Source organism: Monodon monoceros, unplaced genomic scaffold (genome assembly GCF_005190385.1).
Source record: "Monodon monoceros isolate NGI ecotype Baffin Bay Population unplaced genomic scaffold, NGI_Narwhal_1 Super_Scaffold_4, whole genome shotgun sequence".
Classification (NCBI taxonomy): Eukaryota; Metazoa; Chordata; class Mammalia; order Artiodactyla; family Monodontidae; genus Monodon; species Monodon monoceros.
The window spans coordinates 21609478-21631634 of NW_021703781.1; the positions used below are offsets into that span (position 1 = coordinate 21609478).

General features: G+C 53.6%; 1 protein-coding gene across 3 annotated transcripts in view; it reads left to right on the forward strand.

The window, feature by feature from the left end:
- The window catches only part of UNC5B (unc-5 netrin receptor B), an 84812-nt gene that overhangs the window by 1923 nt on the left and 60732 nt on the right, over positions 1-22157 (forward strand). The gene's annotated exons all lie outside the window — the stretch shown is intronic.

Below are 22157 nucleotides of genomic sequence, written 5' to 3' on the forward strand. Positions count from 1 at the left end.
GACACAATCATTTGATCACGTTAATTATGATTTGGGCAGACTCTGGTATTTAAAGCAGTGTTTTGAAGTTGGAAGGTAATGATGGGGGAGGAAGCAGGCTGCTGAGTGACCAACTTTGTTTTAAAGAGTGCAGTTGGGTGTGGGAGGTGCTGGGTTGGGGTGTTGGTTTCTGGTTTGGGGGTGTTTGAGGGGAGGTGATTGGAGGGTTGGGTGAAGTCTCTGTAAATGGCATATGGGCAGGATTGGGTCTTGGGAAGCTGTGTTTGGACCGGCAGGGCAAGGGTATCAGGAATAAATACTGGGGTTACTGAGGGTGGGGAGCTGGGGAGGCAGGAGGAAGACAAGACTGGTTGGCCTAGAGTTCTCCAGAGCTGCAGAGTAGGCTCTGCTGGGGAGGCTGGGGGTGGCCTGCCTTGCCTGCTTAACAAAGCCTCTGGCCCCCACCTTCCCAAGAAGAAACGCCAGGCCCAAGGCTTTGATGGATTTGAGCACGATTGGTGCCCAGCCAGAAATGGGTGGCTAATACCGGGCTTTGATTTCTCACTAGCGAGCAGAACTGGCCTTGGAATTGTGCTCATTACTTAGAGCAGCAGGGGTTGCCTGTCCACCAGCCTGGAGAGGGGCCAACTGGTGGGGTCAGCCTGCTGCCTTCCCTTTGCCCTCAGAAACCTGCCTTCAGGAGAGAGAACATGCCCCTTCCTCCTACACAGCCCTTGTACTCTAATGCCACAGGCACAGAACATTTTTCAGAATGTTCTTTAGGTCTTCCCAGTGATTCCTTATGAGCTCCATTGCACAGATGGGGAAAATGAAGTCCAGGATGTTGCCTTTCCTCAAATCTTGCCTTCACGTGACCGCAGATTGCAGATTTGTATCCAGGGCTCCTGTCCAATAGCGGGCTGATTCAGGCTACTTTGGACTCCTCCTTTTGGTCCCAGCCATGGGAGGGGGAAGCTCCTTCTTGGGCGTGTCCAAGCTCTCCTCAAGGGGCAGGCATCTCTCTCTCCTTTCCCCTACCCCCATTCCCAGTGAATATGGGAATGAGTTCCCTTTCCAGCACTGAGAATCTTTTTTTAAGCCATAAAGTTTGATGGTGGAGAAATCAAACCTGGAACCATAAACCCGAGACTCTTAGAAGATTTCAGCAAGTGACTGGCCAGGAGAGGCCACTTCAAAAGCCCAGGCTGGCCCTGGGGATCTCCTCCCACCCACCCCTCAGCCTTTCCTGGAGCTTTTTTTTTTTTTTTTGCGGTACGCGGGCCTCTCACTGTTGTGGCCTCTCCCGTTGCGGAGCACAGGCTCCGGACGCGCAGGCCCAGCGGCCATGGCTCATGGACCCAGCCACTCCGCGGCATGTGGGATCTTCCCGAACTGGGGCACGAAGCCGTGTCCCCTGCATCGGCAGGCGGACTCTCAACCACTGCGCCACCAGGGAAGCCCTTTCCTGGAGCTTTTAATGAGCCTTTCCTTGGCCTCTGGCTGGGATGGTTGAGAAGGAACCAAGGTGTCATGATAGCACTTCTTTTTAAGGTGCAATTAAAATCGGAGTTTTCCTAATGTCTCTGCTGTGTGTGTGTGTGTGTGTGTGTGTGTGTGTGTGTGTGTGTATGTGTGGTGGTGGCCTGTCCTTGTCTTCCTCTACTCTGTACCAAATGCCCATTTCACTTAAACAAATGGAAAATCAAGAGCATCTTACTGGGTTTTCTCATTAAAGTGAAAGTACCACTGCAGGGGAGGAATTTTGTATGTAATTTCTCTCCCCACCCCACAAACTGGGAATTCCATAGGAATTCCGAGACAATCCCTCTCTCTTCCAATCCACTTGTTTAACTGCTGAAGCTTTGGGACGGGCCCTGACTTGCCCAGGACTGCACTGGGACTCGAGGATAGAGCTGACATTTGAACTCAGGCCTCATAAACCTCATTCTAGTTGTGGCTCCTTTATTCCACCTGGGCTGCAGACTGGCCACATGGGTCTGGGACTGAGATTCAGAAATCAAGGCCCAGCTAAGGCAGGCGGCTAATGATGAAGTAGGTTTGGTAGCTGAGTTAGACTGGGGCTTGCTGGGGGATGGTGGAAAGAAATTGGGAGCAGGGACCTGGGAGAGGTGGAACAGGGCTGGACCAAAGGTCAAGGGGAGACCCTGAGACCAGGCAAGTGCCCAGGGGTAGCCTTCCAACACTGATCCTCTCAGAAAAAGACCCCACCTGCCCCAGGTGAGATAAATCACAAGCCAGCCTCAGAGCTCTGTACCTATTTGTATAGTTGGGGGCAAAATAGGTTTTTACTTTTTTATTTTGAAGCTTTGGGGGCTCATCTCCTGCACTCACTTTGTTGTTGAGTTTCTCCTGGACTGAGGTACTATGACCTGTTCCTGGCTGTCAGAGCACGTCGTCAGGTCTGCCTACCACTTCCCCTTCCCTTTTACCAGCAATGGCTTCTAAGGAGGGTCTGGGCTGCCTGGGACTTCGAGGATGAGGCTGGAGGGGAGGTGGATCTCTTACATTCCAAGCGCTTGGTTGGTGATTCTCATTGGCCCATCCTGGAGCCTCCTCCCGGGCCTGCTGGCCAAACATATGGTCATTTGAACCTTATCGCTGGGGTTGGAGTAACAAGGAGGCACCTTGGAGCACCCTGAGGCCTGGAGGCAAGGGAGGAGAGACAGGGGTCATAGGTTGGGGTTTAGGGGTTGGCTTCGTGGGGCTGGGGAGTAGAGAGAAACTGCTGCCTAGGCAGGCTGGCACCAGGGGCAGAGAGGACGAAGTTGGCCGCTGAGGCCAGAGCTGGTGACTCTGGCCTCTTCCTCCTCCTCTTCGTCCTCCCCGGTTTTCTAAACAGCTTCCACAAACGGAATCATTAAAGCTGTGAAGGCAAAATGAAACCAAACAAGTGTGTTCTGTTTCTTTCCTTTTATTAAAGGAAAATTTAGAATACCGTAATTAGAATAATATGAGGAAGGGCAGTTTCAGAAGGGTGGAGGGAATGTGTGCCCTCCATCCTTTTGATTTGCTTCTGAAGTTGGGCCTGGGCCGCCACCTCCTGCCCGCCTTGGGCCCGCACCCGGCCTGGAGCCCCGGGATTTTCTCCCCCACCCAACCTAGCGCATTTTGGCGAGCCAGGGCCAGGTGAGACCCCGTCCTCTGTGCCAGCCGCTGCCCCCCACGACCCCGCAGGGCAGGCAAGCCCTGGCGAGGCCCGACCACCGGTACCCCGTGACACCCCTTTCTCTCCTAAGCTGCGAGGCTAATGGCAGCGAAAACATTTGCTGAAGTGCTGGCATAAATCAACCGCCTCCCCGCTCCCCCAGCCCCACCCCTTTTGTTTCCTCTTCCTTCTCTCCCAAAGCCCTGGGTTGCTGGAAGCTTCCTAATTTACCCTTGCGGACACAGCGGCCCGGTTAGCGTCTCCGCCTGGAGGGCTGATTCAGCGCGGGTACCTGGGGGTTGTGCACACCTTGGCACCGCCCGCTCCCCCTTCCCTTCCTATCCTGAGCCACCCTGATCCCCCTCAGCCCCCTGGCCAGTCCCCTCCACCCCATCCCCTGCGGAGCTAAATCAGTCTTCGGGAGTCCGCACCTCTCAGGGCACGATTGGTTAGGGAGTGAGCTCATAGCAGAGCCTCCCTCCTTCTCACCTCCCAGAGCAGGCTGCCCCCAGTGCCTCACAACTTCCCCGCCGCTGGGCGGCTCTTTTCTCGAGGAAGACAGGATGTGGGTGTGAGAGCGTGCATGGAGGAGTGAGTGGGGTGAGAATGTGTGTGGAGGAGGTGGGCGGGGGCGGGAGTGTGCAGTGGGAGGTGAGGGTAGGTGTGGTGCTGCATTGGGTGCTGGGCGTGGAGGTGAAGTGTGCAGGAGGAATGAGTGTGTGTGCTGAGTTGTGCCTTTTGCATATGGGATGTGTGGTGTAGGTGGCTGTGTGTGTGTTTGGGTGGGGGAGGTATGCAGTGTACATATGGGTGCAGCTGTGGTGTGTTTGTGTGTAAATAGGAATGTGTGTGGGGACGGTGAGTCACCACCAGGCTTGGGAAGCTCCTCTCTTGTATTCTTAGGGATGCCTGTTTGAGGTGGGACCCAGGTGAGCAGGATTTGGTCCATTTGGTCTGAATGCCGGGTTGTGGAGTTGGAAGGGAGGAAGCTGGCTTCCCCCACTGAGGGCAGGTGGGACAGACTGGCCACAGACAAGCCCTAAAGCCAGTCCAGGAGCTTCAGTGCCTACCCCCAGGAGGACAGGTGTCCGAGTCCTGGGGTCTCCTGCAGTCAGCTCCCAGCTTCCCTAGAACAGTGACAGGGCCTGTGGTTTGAAGATCTGCTCCGATCTGGGTCCGGTTCATGCTTCACCCTCCAGGGGGAGTGGGGTGTCCACTGGAATTTGCCAGAGAAGAGGCAAGCAGAGCTTGGGTGAGTGGCATCCCTCATGGAGAGCAACATGGGCAGGCACGGCTGGACCTGGGACTCTCGTGGATGCAATTAAGAGGACACATGCACACACAGACACATATATGAGCCCTGGACTCCTCTGTTCCTCATTTCCATGGTCACAAAGGGCTCCCCTGCTTTCCCAGTTCCCCTGCTTTCCTTAACTCTAGGATAAGGTGTGCTGTTGTGGACCAGAGAGACCTATAGGAAAATCACAGCTCCACCGATATACATATTGCTTTACAGATTATAAAACCCTCATACGTAAGACCTCAGTTTGTCCTTGTAAGAACCCCACTGGGGAAGTGGGTGCCACTTAGGAAGCCCACCTCAGACCTGGGTCAGAGCCAGAGCAGCCCTGGCCCCAACCCTCAAGGTGGTCACTGTGTGGGAGGGATGCTGATTTCCACTCCAAAAAATGGTAAATGACATTCCGAGAGCCCCTGTATGTAGCAAATGAGAGCAACGACACTACAGCTGACCTTTGAACAACTCGGAGTTAGGGGCGCTGACTCCCCAGCAGTTAAAAATCCTCTGTCTGCTATCTCAGCCTCAAAAATAAAGGAATTGATAAGCGACTCACCCAAAGGCAGGAAGCTGAAATGGTTTGGATAGAATCAGGACTCAAACACTAGTTCTTTTGATTCCACATATTGTAATCTCTAATTGAACATAAACTCATCCCCACAATTAACTTAAAGATCTGTAAAATGAAAATACAGCTACTATGTTTATTGGAAAAAATCTGCCTATAAGTGGACCCACACAGTTCAAGCCCATATTGTTCAAGGGTCAACTGTCTATTCAGGGAAGAGAGCCTTGGGGCTTCCTGGAGGAGGTGATGTGAGCCAGACCTTGACTCTCATTTTTGGGTCTTTCTAAGAGCATTTCTGAAGAGGAGACAAGATGGGGGCGGGGTGAAGAAGGCCCGAGACTTCTCCCACTCTTGAGAAGTTGGCCCTGTCAGCACCTGCAAGGCCTCTATCCTGCGTGGACACCAATCCTTGGTGAGCCAACCTTCGGCCATATTTCCGTCCTGGCCTTCCCAGGCCCAACTGAAGGGATGTGCCTTGGGGGACCCGACCCTCTCAGCTACCTCTTGCACTAGAGGTGAAAAGATTTCTTATTCTTTGATTTGCTCTTTGTGGCTCTTGAAGATGGAGTGCGCCCAGAAAACGCTTTTTAAGAAATGGTAGGGATTATGTTGGGGATGGAAGCATGGGGAGGTATACTTCTTTGCCTCCTGCCAGACCCCCATCAGAGAACACAGAGTGGGTAAGAAGGGAAGCACAGAATCCTCAGCCCAGCTACTTCCATGAGCCAGTTGGAGGGGGCAAGCTCACTTCTCATCACCTCCAGGAAGCCCCAGCCCCTCTACCTACCCCTTCTCACAGAGGCCCCTCCCCAGGGCCTCAGCTGTGGGTGCATGGTGTGGCCAACTGGGATTCTGAGGAGTTTAGCATAGCCCGCCAGCATTGCCACTTACTAACTCTGTGGCCTTGGGCAGTTCACGTAACTGTGCTCTGCCTTAGTTTCCTCATCTGTAAAATGGGGATGATAATAATAATATTGTCCTCACAGGGCTGTTTTGAGGATCACATGACCTGATATATTATAAAGTACAGGGCCTGGCACACAGAGCTCAGGGAGCACTCAGGCAAAGCCTTCTCAGGAGAGAGCCATGCAATGCCAGAGACGTCCTCCTCCAGGGGATTGGGGGGGGGGGGAGAAAGCAGGGAGGCTCAGGGCCTGGAGGGCCAGCAGCTCCTGGCCTGCGAGTTAGGGGACTCTGGTTTTTGCTCTTTCTCTGCTGTGTGACCTTAGGCAAGTGGCTTTCCCTCTCTGGGTCCCATCTGTAAATTTGGGATGGGGGAAAGGTGGAAGGATGATCCTTGGGGGCTCTGGGGTTTTTGTCTGGTTCCATGTGAATAGGCCCCAGCAACCAACAAGAGACAGAGGTAACCATGGCCCAGAACCACTGTGTTTACAGAGGCCCCTCCAGAAAGTCAATATATCGACTAGAATGCCCTTGTGAGCATTATGCGGCCCTGGGTCTCTCTCTCCAAAGCTATAAATCACCCTCTGGGACCTCGGTCCCTTTTTCTTGTTTCATGAGCATCTCCTGCCTCACAGACTCAGAGCCCCAGATGCCAAGCAGGGCCTGGGAGGCAGAGAAGGACCCCATCGCCAAAGGCATCCTGGGCATGTGAGCAGAGAGGCACTTGCTGCCCAACCCTGCCACTGCCACAAGGCTCAAGGGGGCCCTCTGGAGGGTGTGGCAGGAACACACTGTCCAGACCTGGCCATCCCATCCACTGTTTCATTTCTCAGGAGTGGAGGGTGGCTGAGCGCGGGGGTGGGGAATGAGGACTCCTGTCACCACATTGGGTGTTGGAACACACCGAGCCCTAAAACTTGGTGCACATGGACATTCGTTCAGTCTGAGCATTTGCTGGGCTCTGGGGTCAGAGGTGGGCAAAGTACCGGCCTGACCCTTGAATTGATTTGTGTCTCTTCTTGAAGCATAAGCCATGTGCCAGACCTGTGATGCTGGGGTGCAACAGGAGTGTATGATGGGGCAACAGAGAGGAGCCCTTCTGAGGACGAGCCAAGATGTGTGTACTGGGAGGGATCTGGCATGGTGCTTAGAGGGCGGGCTGTGCAGTCAGACTACTTGGGTTCAAATCCTGGCTATTCCAGCATCTGGCTATGTGTCCTAGAGCAAGTTGTCTACCCTCTCTGAGCTTTAGTTTCTTCATTTGTAAAGGGGGAGTGGTAATAGCACCAATCTCATCAGATCCTTGTGGGGATGAATGAGATAATGTATGCAAATGCTTTGCACATTCTAAGTCGCTCAGTAAAACTCACTGTCCTCCTTCTCCTCCTCCTCGTTGTTATTGTTGCCACGTATTGGGTGATAACAACAGGAAATCCTTCAGCTGTTGAGAGAAGCTCCTGTGGGCCTGGGTGGTTGGTCAGGGAAGGCTTCCTGGAGGAGGGGAGGATGGTACTTGACTGGCTTTGGAAGGATGAGCAGAGCTTGGGTGAACAGAAAGGGCCTTCTTGGTAGGGGGTGTGTCTGTGAAGGTGTGGGATGGGAATGTCTGACACATCCACCAGGAAACGGATTCTGAATTCAGCCACCTGATCATCTGGTAAAACAAGACTTCTGGAGCCAGGGGTCCCTTCTTAGTCGGAAGAGCCAAGGTTTTGGAATTAAAAGGATTTGACTCTTACTGAGTGCCTGGGCCAGATGGCTCAACCTCTGTGTACCCCAGCGTCCCCATCTGTGGGGTGGGGATGACCCCGCTGACTTCACTGGATGGTGAGGTGATGTGATGTGAGATAAACATGCAGTCCTGGCACAGAGTAGGTTCCATTGATTTCCCTTGGCCTCCCTCCTACCTGCCTTTCCCTGCCCCCAGTCTGGCTGCCCCCTTGGCTGGGCCTGGGCCCTGCTTCTCTCCCTGTACATCTCTGGGCAGGAAAGCAGGGGGACAGAGAGTTCCTGGTGGCGGTTTCCTTGTTGACCAGAGAGCCAGGGAGAGGGGCAAGAAGAAGGAGGCTGCCTTTTCTGGTCCCTGATGCCCACCTGGGCCTGGTGGATATCAGGAGGCATCCCTAGGGTCTGGGAGGAACGTCTTCTGCTGAGATCACCCAGGAGGCTGTAACCCCCAGAGGCCCTGACTGGTATCTGGAGGCATTACTGGCGTCAGGAGACAGAGCCGAAGGCAAGCAGCTCTGTAATGCAATCAGAGGCGCCCGCCTGCCCAGCCTGGGCCTGGGCACCCATGGAGGATGCAGAGCTTATAAGAAGTTGACCGGGATTCCAGGAATGTTGTTCCTGGCTCCCCTCCTCCATCCCACCTTTGGTCATTCTGTGAAAAGCAGGACAGAGACTCAGAGACAGAAGGGTGACCTGGGGGTGGGGTGGGGTATGTCTTATGGGGCAGGTTCCCACCCTTCTGTTTCCTGTCACCCAAGCCAGGGCCCTGGGGACAAGGAGGCAGGGTCAGCAGGTGGAGACAGGATGGGGTTGAAACAACTGGATGACAGGAGAGCAACTGTGACACTAGGTGCCTAGGGAGCCTGGGTCTGCTTGGTCTGATTTTGCTCACTCGCATGTCCCTGGCACCCAGCACAGTTCCTGGAACACAAAGAGTGCTTAATAAACACTTGTAGAACATGAATGAGGATCCACGCAAGCCTTCCTCACCCCAGAGCTTGCTGTGACTCACTCTCTGCCACGCTTTGGACTTGCTACTGTAGATGCGCAACCAACGAATTAGAAGATTCTCGTTGCTTTGCTTACAGCCCCACCCCTCCCCCACTCTGCCTGCCTCTCTCCCTTCATTCTCTCCTGCTTTCCATCTTTGATCACTTACTATGCACAGGGTACCATGGATGTCACAGCCAAGTCTTCAGTGGTCAGAGCCCCTAGGTAGCAAAGAATTTGCTCACTAAATCCAGTGGAACCACAAAGAATTAATCGAGGACTGCCATCAAGTGCCCTCTGCCCCTTTGTGTGGAGAAAGCAGACTGGCAGACATTGGCTGGGCTGGTAAACTTTGTACTCACCTGCAAGGTGGCCTTCACAAGCCATAGCTGGCTGGTCCAGGCCCTTTAAAGATGTTTGTTTCCTGGGAATTCCCTGGGGGTCCAGTGGTTAGGACTCTGTGCTTTCACTGCTGAGGGCTCTGGTTCGATCCCTGGTTACGGAACTAAAATCCCACAGGCGACACGGCCAAAGAAACAAACACAAACAGACAAACAAAAAAAGATGTTTGTTTCCTATTTGCAGTCTCAAGCCCATTGATCATTCCCCTCCACCTTGCCTTCTAGTGGCTCAAGAGAAAGTCCGTTGCAGGGACACTGGCCCTGGGGCCTGGGAGCAGGTGTGGGCTGAGACAGTATATCTGAAGGTTCATGGGCAGGGTCTGACTGGAGGCCCCAGCCCTCCAGAGCAACTTCCAGCAGCGTCTTGGCAGGAGCTGGTTTGATACAGCGGAGCAGTTTTGGCTGCAGAGTCTGGCTAAGCCAGGCTCCCCTTGGCACTGCGTCCAGTGTTAACATTCAGGGAGCATCCCTGGGAGATTAAACACCCCCAGGCCCTTAGCCGAGGCAGCAGTAGTCCTGGGCCCATTGCCACACTCACAGCTGGGCACCCGCCGGCCCTTGCCAGGAGCCCCTAACACAGGTTCATCTGGAACTCCTGCCTGGCAGCCCAAGATAGCCGGAGCTGATGGACACAGCAACCCCTGCTGCAAATGTGAGGCCCCACATTTTCCTGCTGGTTCGTCCCACTCTGTACAGACACACACATATAGAAAGAGTCCTAAGCTGAGGAGTGGGAAACCCGGATTCTAATCCTGGCCAGCAGCTAATCTGCTGTGTGGCATTGAGCTAGTCCCTTTCCCTCTCTGGGCTTCAGTGTCCTCATCTGTCCAGTGGAAGAGGGTCTGCCCTAGAATCAGTAAACTGGGTTCAAGTCCTGGCTCCGACACTAGCTGTAATTCCCCTAGCCTGCATCGCCTCACTGTGAAATGGGGGTCCTGATTGGTTGTTGGGGAGATGAAAACGAGATGAGGCATGGTCAGTAAAGGTCATCCCCCTTTTCTTTCTACCTGGGAGGAAATCAATCTGCAAATCGCTGGTTACACCCCTCCTTTCTTTCCAATATTCCCCTCTTGACATGGGGAGTATTAGACATAAAGTTCAGGATGGCGCACAGGGTGACTTGGTGAGCCGCCTGAGGGGAAGCCTGCGTTGTCATAGCATTTGGAAAGAGCACTGGACGCGGAGTCTGGAATCTTCAGCCCTAAGGTCAACTGTGTCCGTACAGAGTGGGATGCACCAGCAGGAAAATGTAGGGCCAGATCTGTCTTTGTGTGACAGGCAAATCACTCACCCTCTCTGAGCCTCAGTTTACCCATCAGCAAAAGGAATAAAAGAAGCTGAACGCTAGGTAGGGCCCAGGGAGAAAATGCCTGGACAGGTGCTTTGGAAACTTCTCCAAACCCCAGGGGCCACTGATCTGAGGTGGAAGGAGGCCGGCACAGCAGGCTCTGTTCCCCCAGGGGCTGTGCAGAGAGCTGTCCGCTGTGGGGCAGGGAGGAGAGGGCCTGCGTTTCCACTTCCCTGGCTGGAACCTCCCGCTGGCGGGTGGGCCCTGGCTTCTCCCCGTGGCCTAGATGGCCACGGCTATTGAGGTAGATGACAAGAGTTTGGGTCGCTTCCCATCCCTCTCTGCTCCACACCCCAGAGTAGGGGAGGCCGGGGTGCCACGTCAGGGAAGGTTAGTGTCAGTGCTGGGTTTGAGGTGTCCAGCCAGCACGCCATCTGCCATGCCCACCAGAAGTTACATAATCCCTCGGCCGGCTGCCTGTTCTTAGAAAACAGGACAGTCAGGACCAGCAGGGAGTGGAGGTTAGGGTTTTCTTCCCTCTGCTTTGTTCCCTCACAGCCCAGCACCTCCCTGGACCCGTCTTCGTTCTCCTGGTTGTTCCCACACTGTCTGGAGCCTGAGACATAAATGCTGGGACTGATCAAGGCTGAGATTGGAAGGGGACGTGGCAGGCCTTGAGGGCTGCTTGCTGCCTGGCCTTGGGGCAGGCACATGGTCGGCAGTCCTCACAGCCCATCACAACCTTCCTCTGCTTACCTCGGGCAGGACGGGCTGAGGAGGGAAGCTCAGGGTTCGGGGAAGTAGGGGCAGGCCCTCCCCCCAGTTCCTACAGAGGTGTTCCCCTTCCAACACCTTATCAAATAATAAGCATTTTTAATATATCCAAATAACAACTAAATAATGCTGCCTATGTAGTACTAAGGCCTTTGGAATCACTGAGACCCAAGATCCAGCCCTGTCTCATTTTTTTTTGCGGTACGCGGGCCTCTCACTGTTGTGGCCTCTCCTGTTGCGGAGCACAGGCTCCGGACGCGCAGGCTCAGCGGCCATGGCTCACGGGCCCAGCCGCTCCGCGGCATGTGGGATCCCCCCGGACCGGGGCACAAACCCGTGTCCCCTGCATCGGCAGGCGGACTCCCAACCACTGCACCACTGGGGAAGCCCAGCCCTGTCTCTTTTATTTGCTAGCTGTGTGATGTTGGCCAGGCTACTTCACCATTGTTAATCTCAGTTTCCTCATCTGTGAAATGGGGATGATAAAGCCTGCTTCACATAGGTATCTTGAGGATTGAATCAGACAATAATGCGTACAGAGGACAGAGAAATTGTTCAGTAAATCGTAGCTGTCATCATTGGTATCCAATTCCATCCCCCCCTTTTTTGAAGAAAATAATATATAATGACTAAACCTTATTTATTCTATTTTTTAAATTAATTAATTTATTTTTGGCTGCATTGGGATCTTTGTTGCTGCGCGCGGGCTCTCTCTAGTCGCGGCAAGCGGGGGCTACTCTTCGTTGCGGTGTGGGCTTCTCATTGCGGTGGCTTCTCTTGCTGCGGAGCACAGGCTCTAGGCACGCGGGCTTCAGTAGTTGTGGCACGCGGGCTCAGTAGTTGTAGTTCACGGGCTCTAGAGCACAGGCTCAGTAGTTATGGCGCACAGGCTTAGTTGTTCCGCGGCACGTGGGATCTTCCCGGACCAGGGCTGAAGCCCATGTCCCCTGCATTAGCAGGCAGGTTCTTAACCATTACACCACCAGGGAAGTCCCCTTATTTATTCTAGAAAAGAAAGGTTGGTTCAAAATTAATTTATTAATATTAATAGCGTGTGCCAAATTAATATCATATACCATATTAATGAATCTAAAGAAACAAAATCATATTATATCCATAAATGTTGAAAAAACCTTGGACAAAATTCAGCACCTATTCATGATATAAACATTCAAGGAAATTGGGATTAAGGGATACTTTAAGTATAATAAAATACACACACACACACATATATTTATATATATATATGCATCCTAGTCCTAAAGCCAGTATCTTATTTAATGAGGAAACGCTGAAGGCACTTCCATTAAGATCAGTAATAAAGCAAGGGCGCTCACCGTCTCTTTTACCATCCAACACTGTGCTGGAAGTATTATCCAATGTAATTTAACAAGATAGATCAATTAGAGGCACAAGAATGGGTAAAGAAGAAGTAAAACTATCCCTACCAGATATTAAAACATACTATAACGCCTTTATAATTAAAATAATGTGGAGCTGGTGCCTGAATTGGCAGATAGGCCCCTCAAAGAAAAGCGAAAGCCCAGAATTAGACCCAAATGCATGTGGAAATGTGGTATATGCAAGGGTGGTATCCCAGATCACTGGGATAAAGATAGACTTTTAAATAAATGGTGCTGGACATTGCGTCCCTCTCACCTGCTTCTTAGCATACAGCTACCCTTAGTTATAACTTGTTGATTAGCCAATCACAAAAGCGTTGGGAACAAGGTATTGCCCACTCTGTATTCTGCATGATATTAAAATAAATAACACTAGAAAACTCAAAAAAAAAAAAAAAAAGGTGCTGGGACAACTGAGTAGCCATTTAGAAAATGATAAACTTTGATCCATATTTCACACCAAACAGAAAAATAAACTTTAAATGGATTAGGGATCTAAATGTAAACACTCATACCTTACAGGTAGTACTAGATGGAAACTCAGGTGAATTTCTCTTTAATTTTGGGACAGGGAAAGGCATTCTAACTGTGGCTCAAAATCCAGGATGATAAAATTAAAAATTGATAAATTTTAGTACATAAAATTTTAAAAAAATTTACAGTAAAGCACCCTAAGGAAAGTCAAAGGACAAAATATTTGACAAACTAAGAGAAAATGTTCATAACATATTCTACAGACGAAAGACTGATATCCCTAATACATAATGCAGTCTAAAATACTGAGGGACGGAGGACCCAAAAATCTGATTAAAAAGTGGGAAAAAGACATGAACAGACAATTCGCAAAATAAGATGTAACAGTGACCCTCAAACACATGAAAAAAATGTTACAACTCACTCATAATTAGAAAGACGCAAATTAAAACAACTCTGGGATACCACTTCTTACGTACAAGACTGGAAAAAATTAAAAATTGTGACCACACATTCCATTGGGGAGGCTATGTGAAACAGGCACTTCCAGACACTGCTGGAGGAGATGCAAATTGGTAGAATCCTTTGGAGAACTGATATGGCAATACTTAACAAAACTGCATGTACACTTTATTTTCTGGCCCAACAATCCTCCTTCTAGAAATCTACCCTTAAGATATACCTTTATCAGTACAAAAATGCTTATGTGCATGGTGATTCATTACAGCGTTATTTGTAATGGCAAAATATTTGAAACAACCAACACCCCAGTAGAGGAGCTGAATAAACTATGGTACAACCACACACTCGAGTACTATGCAGCTCTAAAAAAATGATGCTAGAACTCTTCAAGAACTGATATGGAGAGATTCCTAGGACATACTGACAAGTAAAAGAAGCAAACCACAAAGTAGTATCTATAGGATGCAACCTTTCATGTAAGAAAGAAATGGATATAAGACCAGGCCAGACCCAGACCTCTCTTCTTATTCTTTTTTCATGGCCTCTTGAATACATTCTGCTTCCTCATCAGATGCCCCTTCCCACTCTGCTTATAGATCCAAGCAGTGAGCCCTGTGTGGGGAGACAGATTCTCTGTGCTGCCCCCGAGGAAGATGGAGAGGAGAGGGACAGGACCCCAAGTGCCATCCCTGCCCTGGCTTAAATTGTGACTCCTGGCTTCGTGTGGTCCTACAGCCCTCTGGGCCTTGCTTTCCTCTTCTGTCAAATGGGGGATAATGAATCCTACACCACTGGTCACACAGACAAAAGGTGGGACCAACATCATAATTAGTTCATGTGTGCAAAGGGCGTTGCATGATGTGGAATATGTTATTTATTATTTACTTACAGGCTCTGCACGTTGCTCCTTGGGACTCAGATGGGTCTTGGATCCTCTTTTCCAGTCCCTTGGAACACACACATGCGTGCACACACATATAAACACACACACACACACTCCATTCTATACAGAACTGTGGAAGTTGCTGAGGTGGTTGCTTTATTTGCTGTTTCCTTTACCTGTGAGGTTCCCATCCACATACACTCCGTCTGCCCGCCAGGTGTGTTTCAGGCCCTCTGAGCCCCTGGCCTCCCTCCCGCTCTGGGCCTGCTCTCGTGCCCACATTGGCCAGTTCGAACACATTGTGTCATTTAGGCTTTGTAATGACTCTGGGAGGAAGGTCCTAGCAGAGGAGCAAAATGGGGCTCAGGGAAAGTGAAGTGACCCCCGCCCCCCGCCAGCCTCCCAGCTTTTGGGTCAGAGTCTAGTCTAGGTCTAACCCTAGCCTCTGGACTCCAAATTCAGTGCTCTTTCCAGGAGCCCACTCTGCATCCACTCTCCAGGGCCGGAATCAGGGCTTATCCCCTGTGTGCCTCCCTGGATGTCCCCGTGAGCGCTAGCTGCTTGGTGATAACTGGTGGAGTGATTGCGTGGTGAGTGAACAGAACTTGGAGCTGCTTTGTAAAATACAGAATCCCCCACCGATGTGACTCTGGCCTCAATAAAGCGCTGTGGATTGTTGGGCAGAACTGGGCTCTTCCCACAGGCTGGGCGCAGCCAGCATGATCAGCCGGCCCCTCTCTCCACGGCCTGTGCCATTTTAAGGATTGGTCCAAGAGGGTGTGTGTTCATGTGGGTGCCTGGGGAGGAGCATTAGCAGCTGCAGGGGGTTGTCTGCACCCCTCAGGCCCCTGCAGGTCCAGTGGTCTGGGGGGAAGGGGCCGAGCCAGACCTGAGTCTCCACAGAGCAGGAGGGGCCTTGGGCAGGCGGTGGAGGGCATAATTGCTGGAAGGTCATGCTCTGAGCCCTGAGAACTCTGCTTGCCAGTCAGCAAGTCGTTTATTACACCTTTGACGGCATCCTTCTCTGCCCCAGCCTGGGTCCTTGCAGCTTGCAGAAGGAAGGGCAGGGCCAGCTGAGGGTCTGGACTCTCGAGGGAGAGAGGCCACCGGGAGCCTGAAGTAAGCCAACCTCTCCGCCTCCCCATCACGGCCCACTGGACCAGACCGATTGCCCAAGCCCCCAGGGGCCTTGATCACTGATGAAAAGAGCTGGTTACACAGAAGTTCCCAGGTGCTTGGGCATCTCCATCACACTGCCCTGGACTTCCTTTCCAAGGCTCCTTCCGGGGAATTGTAGTGCTTGCCGGGGGGGTGCAGTCCTTAGAAGGCAGGTAGCGACAAAGCAAGTCCAGAGATGATGGGGGCAACCCCCTCCCTCTGCCTCAGAAGCCTGGCAGACCTTATAAAGGGGCACATGAGGGCCCAGCGTCCTCTTTGCTTGAGCAAGAGCTGGTCGTGAGAATCAGCCGCGTGCTGTCTTTGCCTCCCCCACCCACCATGCGTCCAGCTGGTGCCCATCGCTCGCAGGTGTGGAGCACTTCATGCAAAAAGCACCTTCACACGTGAAGCTGAGCTTCTTAGCAACCACAGGACATCGTCCGGGTGAGCGCTTGCACCACCACCGCCCCGGCCCCTGCTTACAGCTGGGGGGACAGGGTCAGAGGGAGGGGGTTGACTTACCCACATCATCTCTGGACTTGCTTTGTCGCTACCGGATTTTCCCCACTTACCGGCCCCTCTCTACTCTTAACGTGGCTGAGAAAGATTAAGAAGATCGTCCTTCCAGGGCACCCTGTCTTACCTACAGGTTTTACCCAGGAAACTCAGAGGGAGATTGAGAGGAGCTATCGGGGCTTTAGCTGTGGTTGGTCCGAGAGGGCAGCGGGTACAGCTGTACAGGGAACAGGAGCTCTCCTCGCTCTGTGGCCCTGCTAGGGAAGGTGCTGATGCAGCCTCTGGCCTCGCCCTCCTGTCCACACCACATTCACGGTGGAAATAAGGGCTGAGCAGGAACAAGCAGTGGCCTCGTTCAGTGGTCTGTCCGCAGGGTGACCTGGTGACCCAGCTTGCCTCTCCTGGGCAGGGATGTTCCAGAGACAGGCAGCCACCTTCTCTGCCCACCCTGCCCACCCCTCGACGTCAGTCCTCTGACCCTGAGTGCCTGGGCCACCCGCCCCCTCCCTGGAATATGCCATACCCTTCCCTTGTATGCTCACCAGGGGTGGGCAGCGGGGAGCCTTCCACATGGGGAAATTCCAGCTCCCACTAAGTTCCAAATTCCATGGCCTTATCGCGCACCATTTTCTCTGACCTTTGATGGGCTTCCCAGTGTAGGAGGAAGGGCCTCCCCACCCTCAGAGAGACAATGGGGGGAGGCCCCACTTTCCCACCACCCAAGCCCCCTGGGTGTATCGTGGCCTTGTACCTGGAACACACAGGTTGTTGATACAGAGAGAAAGAGCAGCAGGGACTTTGGGGGAAGGGTGGACATTGGGCCTGACAGTGACACATGGTGGAGTCGTGGTCCCGTTGAACCCTTTCAGAACGGAGATGCCACACCAAAGTAAATCACTGCCTCTTGCTGAGCCTCAGTTTCCCCATCTGTTAACTGAGGAAGCTGGACCAGGGAACTCTGAGGTCTCTGACAGATGTACATTTTCTAAAATCCCTTTATTCCAGCCACCTGTTGAATTTCCTGAGCGCCAAAGAGGGCAATTGTGACACCACTGGCCTCTCAGCATTTCCTGTGTAGCCAGGACCTGTAAACAGGGGTTTTGATGAGAGTGTGGGTCTGCAGCTGACAGGAGGCTGCAGCTTCCACGTCAGTAAACATGCCTCTGCACGGGGTGCTCTCACCACGGAACTTGGCGTGGCCTGGCCCTTCCTGTATCTGGGTCCCAGCTTGGACGACCCTTGCTCAGAGAGCCCCTCCCCGATCCCCCTGCCTCGTTTAGCTTATTACCATCGGGAATTATGATTTGTGTATGGACTTACATGCTTGCTGGCTTATTGTCGGTCACCCCTCTAGCATGTCAACTCCACGAGGACGGGGCCACGTCACTCAGTACTGTACCCCCAGGTCCGGGACAGTGCCCAGCACAGACTGGGCCCTCGATGTCCAGGTGCTCCGTGAACAAATAACCAGGCTTGTACTTAAGAATCTCCTAGAGTTTGTTTTTGGTTTTTTGGTTTTTTTCAAAATTCACGTGCCTGGTCTTTGCCCCTAGCGGCTCTGGTTTAGGAAGTCTGAGCATATGAATTTTGACAGAGCACCCCAGGTGATTCAGATGCACACCTCTTGTTAAAAAGAAAAGGGCTTGCTGGTTCTTAGCCTTGGCTGATCAGTGGGACCACCTCTGCCTGGTTCCCGCCCAGAGATTCTAACTTCACTGGGCTTAGGGTCTGGCCTGGCCATTGGGAGCTTTAAAAGTGGCTCAAGTGGTTCTGTCGTGCTGCTAATGTAGAGGCCCCAGGATCCTCATCGCCAAGGCCTCTCTGGTCCAAAGGTCTGCCATTCTTGCAAAGCCCTGCAAAGTTAAACCACTGTTTCTTCCAAACCTCCAACGGGGGTCAGCTCCTTGCCCTACCCTTCCGCACAGATAAAGAAGGTGACACCCTGCTTGACCCTCGTAGGTGAGTTGGGAGCGTTTCCCAGGGCCCCATAGCCCCTCTCCAGTGACTTCCCGGGAGCGACTGGTGGCTCTCTGCTCTATCCAACCTCCTTTTCCCGGCAAGACGGCTGAGCTGTGTTGGAACCTGTCTCTTCCTCTCCCCTGATAGTACACAGTTTTAAATAAGATCTTCATTTACCAGAAGTTCACACCACAGCTTATGTGTTATATGAGAAGCCGCAGTCTTGTGTTGGTGGGGGAAATGCTCTGGGATGCGATCAGGGGGCTGGAGGAGAAGCGACGGCAGAGGGGGTGCAGGAGGAAGGAGGAACCTGGGGAATCCGAGCTGGCGCCTGCCCTGGCCCTGGCAGTGCCATGCTCCTCTGAGCTCTGCATGGTGGCTGGGGGGAGGTGCTACCACTCTGCAAGCTGACCTCACAGCTGCTAGAAGGCTGGGAGCTGGGGGGTGGGGAGGGAATGTGATGTCCACGCCAGCTCTGCCAACTGGTGCCCGCAGTGCTGTTCCGGGTCATTTATGCATCTTCAGTTGGTTAAGCGGGTGCTATGGCTGTTGACGTGTCAGCTGCCTCCTGCCTGGCCTTGGAGGCTGGGATTAGGAAGGGATTTGGTGGCCGCGGACACACACCTCTCCTCCCCCATGGCCATCCTGCCTCACTTCTTCCCAGCCCAGCCTGTGCAGCATCTAAATCAATAAACAAATGCCAGTTGTACAGCACTTTACCATTTCCAGTTTTTTTTCCATGCAATCCTCCCAGCCACTCTGTGAGGTGGGTGTGATCACCTTGCTTGTACAGAGGAAGAAACTGAGGCCGGGGGTGGGGGGGTTGGGTACCTCGTAAAAGACTCCTGTGGCAAAGCTGACCTTGTGCCAGGATTCCTCTCCGCTCTACCTGCACCTGGCGGGGGACTGGAGGGCAAGGCGCTGTCCCATCTCGCCATGTGGTCTGTGGTATTTTTACTGCAGCAGTGTTTGTTCTGGGGGCCTGAAGGCCGAGAGATCAGGGATCAGGTACCAGAGTGCCCTGTGACCTTGAGCAAGCCTGCTTCTCCCTCTGGGCCTCAGTTTCCCGAAAGGTGAACCAAAAGAATTGGATTAGATAGTCTTTTGGGAAGGTGCTGCCCTGCAGCTCTTCTTTGCAGGTGTTCAAGTGCCCTGGCAGGGAGGAGATGTGGGGAGAGGGTCCTGCGGTGGCCCCGGCATGGGGTCCGTGGTACAAGGCCAATGTGCCTGTAATAAATATTGAGCTGACAGATGCTAAGCCGCATCCCCAGCCTCTGAATAAGTAAAAAGTTGCCCAGAATAACAGCGCGGAAAATGCTGGGGCTCCAGCCAGCTCTTACCTTCGCCCCTGCCACTGGCCACGCCTCTGTGCTTCCTCCTCCCATCCCCCTCCCCATCCCCTGTCCATCATTCACTCCAGCTCCAAAGGCGGGTGCTGTCCCAGACTGGCTTTAATTCACAGCCTGCCCCCAAACCCACATCCCCCCGCCCCCAGCTGCCACAGCAGCTAATGAGAACCAGGCCCTGCCAATGACAGCTGGGGGACGAGCCAGCCAGGCCCTCACGGGGCTGGGGACGGGTGGGGCACAGGGGAGCATGCCTTTAATGCCCAGTGCCTGCCAGAAGCCTTTCTTCGTGGACACTCCCTGGCATTTTTGGCTTCTACCCTGGGAGATGAACTAGCCGAAATCCACAGCAAGCTGCCCCACTCTCACTGCTCCTGGCTGAGGCCACCAGGAAATTAGGACCAGGGTGCACATAGGTGGCCCCAGGGTGTTCCCAGATACATGGCTCACACTTAGTTTGATGTTTCTCTGATATGTGTATGAGTACGTGTTTCCTGGCCCCCAGCTGCTGGGTCAAGTGTAAAGTCACAGAATGTTAGCATGAAAGAGACATCTCCCTCATTTTACAGAGGAGGAAACCGAGGCCCCAGGGTGGGGACTGGGGGGTGAGGACACCTGCCCAGGGTCACATAGCCAGACAAGTGACAGAGCCTGGATTTGAACCCACATCTAGGGCCTGTGCCCTTAACCCCCACTGATATTGCCCTTCTCCAGGGGCCTTTGTTAGGGCCTCACAAAGATGACGCCTCATCCTTGGGGTTTAGCCCAGCCCCAGAGGAGAATGTCCAGGCCAGGGGATCATGGCTCCTTGATCCTATTCTTGGTTTATGGACCACCCTGGGAAAACATTGCGCCATCAGAAAACCTGCTTTCTGCTTTGTGAGAGGGACCACTGCATGTGGGGAACCAATGCCGAGAAGCAGAGCCCCCCGCAGACTTCTTTTGGGCTCCCACGCTGTGTGAGCACCGGCAGGGAAGCCTCCTGGGTGGGGAGCACCAGGCAGAGCACAGCCCCCCTTTGCACGGCCCTTGCTGGTTTCCACAGACATCTCTGTGGAGGATCCCAGTAGTGCAGTGCAAGAGGCAGCGGGGCTTTTAATCCCCATTCGACACGTGAGAGCGCTGAGGCATGGCCAGTCAGGAACTTGGCCGGAGTCTTGTGGCCCAGCCAGTTTTGGGCCGCAGGGTCCGGGGACTCACCTCAACCCACCTCCCTGGTTCTCTTGGAGAGGTTCCAGAGCCAGTCTGAACAAGTAGGGCCTGAGAGCTGGGCTGGAGAGGGGAAGATTTGGTGTCTAGACCCCCTCCTGGGCAAGGCCAGATTCCCTTTGGTCCTCAGGCTCTGCTGGCCCAGAGCAGACCATGCCGGTCCCCTCCCTCCCCAGTGCCCAGGGCGGGTCCACCCTCCCCCTCCCCGGCCGCAGCTGCAGGGCCTCCTCTGCTGCAGGACTCCTGCCCTGCTGCTGCTGCCTCTGACATTCCGCCCCAGAAGATAAGGATCCTGTCTGGCGCCTGAGTGCTTTTCTTCCTCCTACTTTCCGAATCTGTTCCCTGATTATCTGCAGACAACCCCTCAGTAGGGGGGCCACCTGGGAGGGGGCTCAGAGCACAGAGAAAGGCGTGGGGGAGGGGGACCAGGAGGCATGCAGCCACCCACCTGGGGTCTTGACGGCCATTTACTAAGCCCCCACTGCAGCCTGAGCCCCCAGCTCAGCAAAGAGCTGAGGACTGGTTTCCCTGGGTGGACTGACCCACTTCAGTGGGAAGAAGAGGTATGTGGGCTGGGGGCTGGGATGGGGACAGAGGGTGGGGTCAATTCCGTGGTCAGCGTTCCTCAGCACTGGGCCTGGACAATGCCCAGAGGGGATGTGGTGGAGGCTGCCGCCAGCCAGACGGCCACATCCTGTGGGAGATGCTGGCCCTTCCCAGGCCAGACAGGGGCTGAGGACACTTAGGGACATGGGAGGGAGGGTGCTGGAGGGCTCCCAGCCTCCAGCTCTTGGGGACTGGTCTCAGAGAACGGCCAGGGCTCGCATGGCCTCCTGGCCTCAGCCTGAAAAGGAGGGGCATCCCCGTCCCCTGGGCCTAGGACTAGGCACCATCAGAGAAGCCCAGCCTTAACAGGCCTGGGCTCCCCCTGGAGTGCATCTGGTCACATTCAGGCAGCGTACAGACAAGGAGACCTGTTCAGAGTGAGAAGGAATCATGCCCACCTCACCCCCCTGGCAGGTCAGATGCTCTTCCGTCTTCCAGGGGTCAGGAGTTTGCATCATGGGCTCCACTTACTGGGAGTTGGGAGTCCACGCCTTACCACTAACACACTGTGTGATCTTGGGCAAGTTTCTTTCCCTCTCTGGGCCTTACATTCTTCAGCTGTACATTGGGGGGTGGGTGGGGGGCAGCCTGTGTGAATGAGGACACACAGCCTTCCCTCAGTGGGGGCGGGAGGTGACAGCAGAGACCCAAGCCCACAGATACCACCTCTCCAAACCTTGTCAGACCTCCCAGGGTTGTTGTGAAGATTAAATGAGATGTAGGAAGTGATACCCTGGCTTGGAGTCGGCGCTCCATAAATACAAATATGGCCAGCTGTTAGCAGCACAGGCTGGGGACCCCAGGACTGGCAAAGCTGCTGCAGGAGCCTGGGCCATGGGGTGTCAGGAGGCTGAGGGGCCAGCCCTCTCTCTCCATGAGTATTTGCTTGTGCAGGCTTTGGAAAAGGCCCTACACCTTCCCTGCCCCCCAACCTCTGCTCACCGTCCCCTCCCCCACACCCCTGAAACCATTTGGGGGAAGGGAAGCGATGCAAGATCATTTTTTATGGCTTCCTGGCCCCGGAGCCAGAGGGCTGAGGATGGGGTG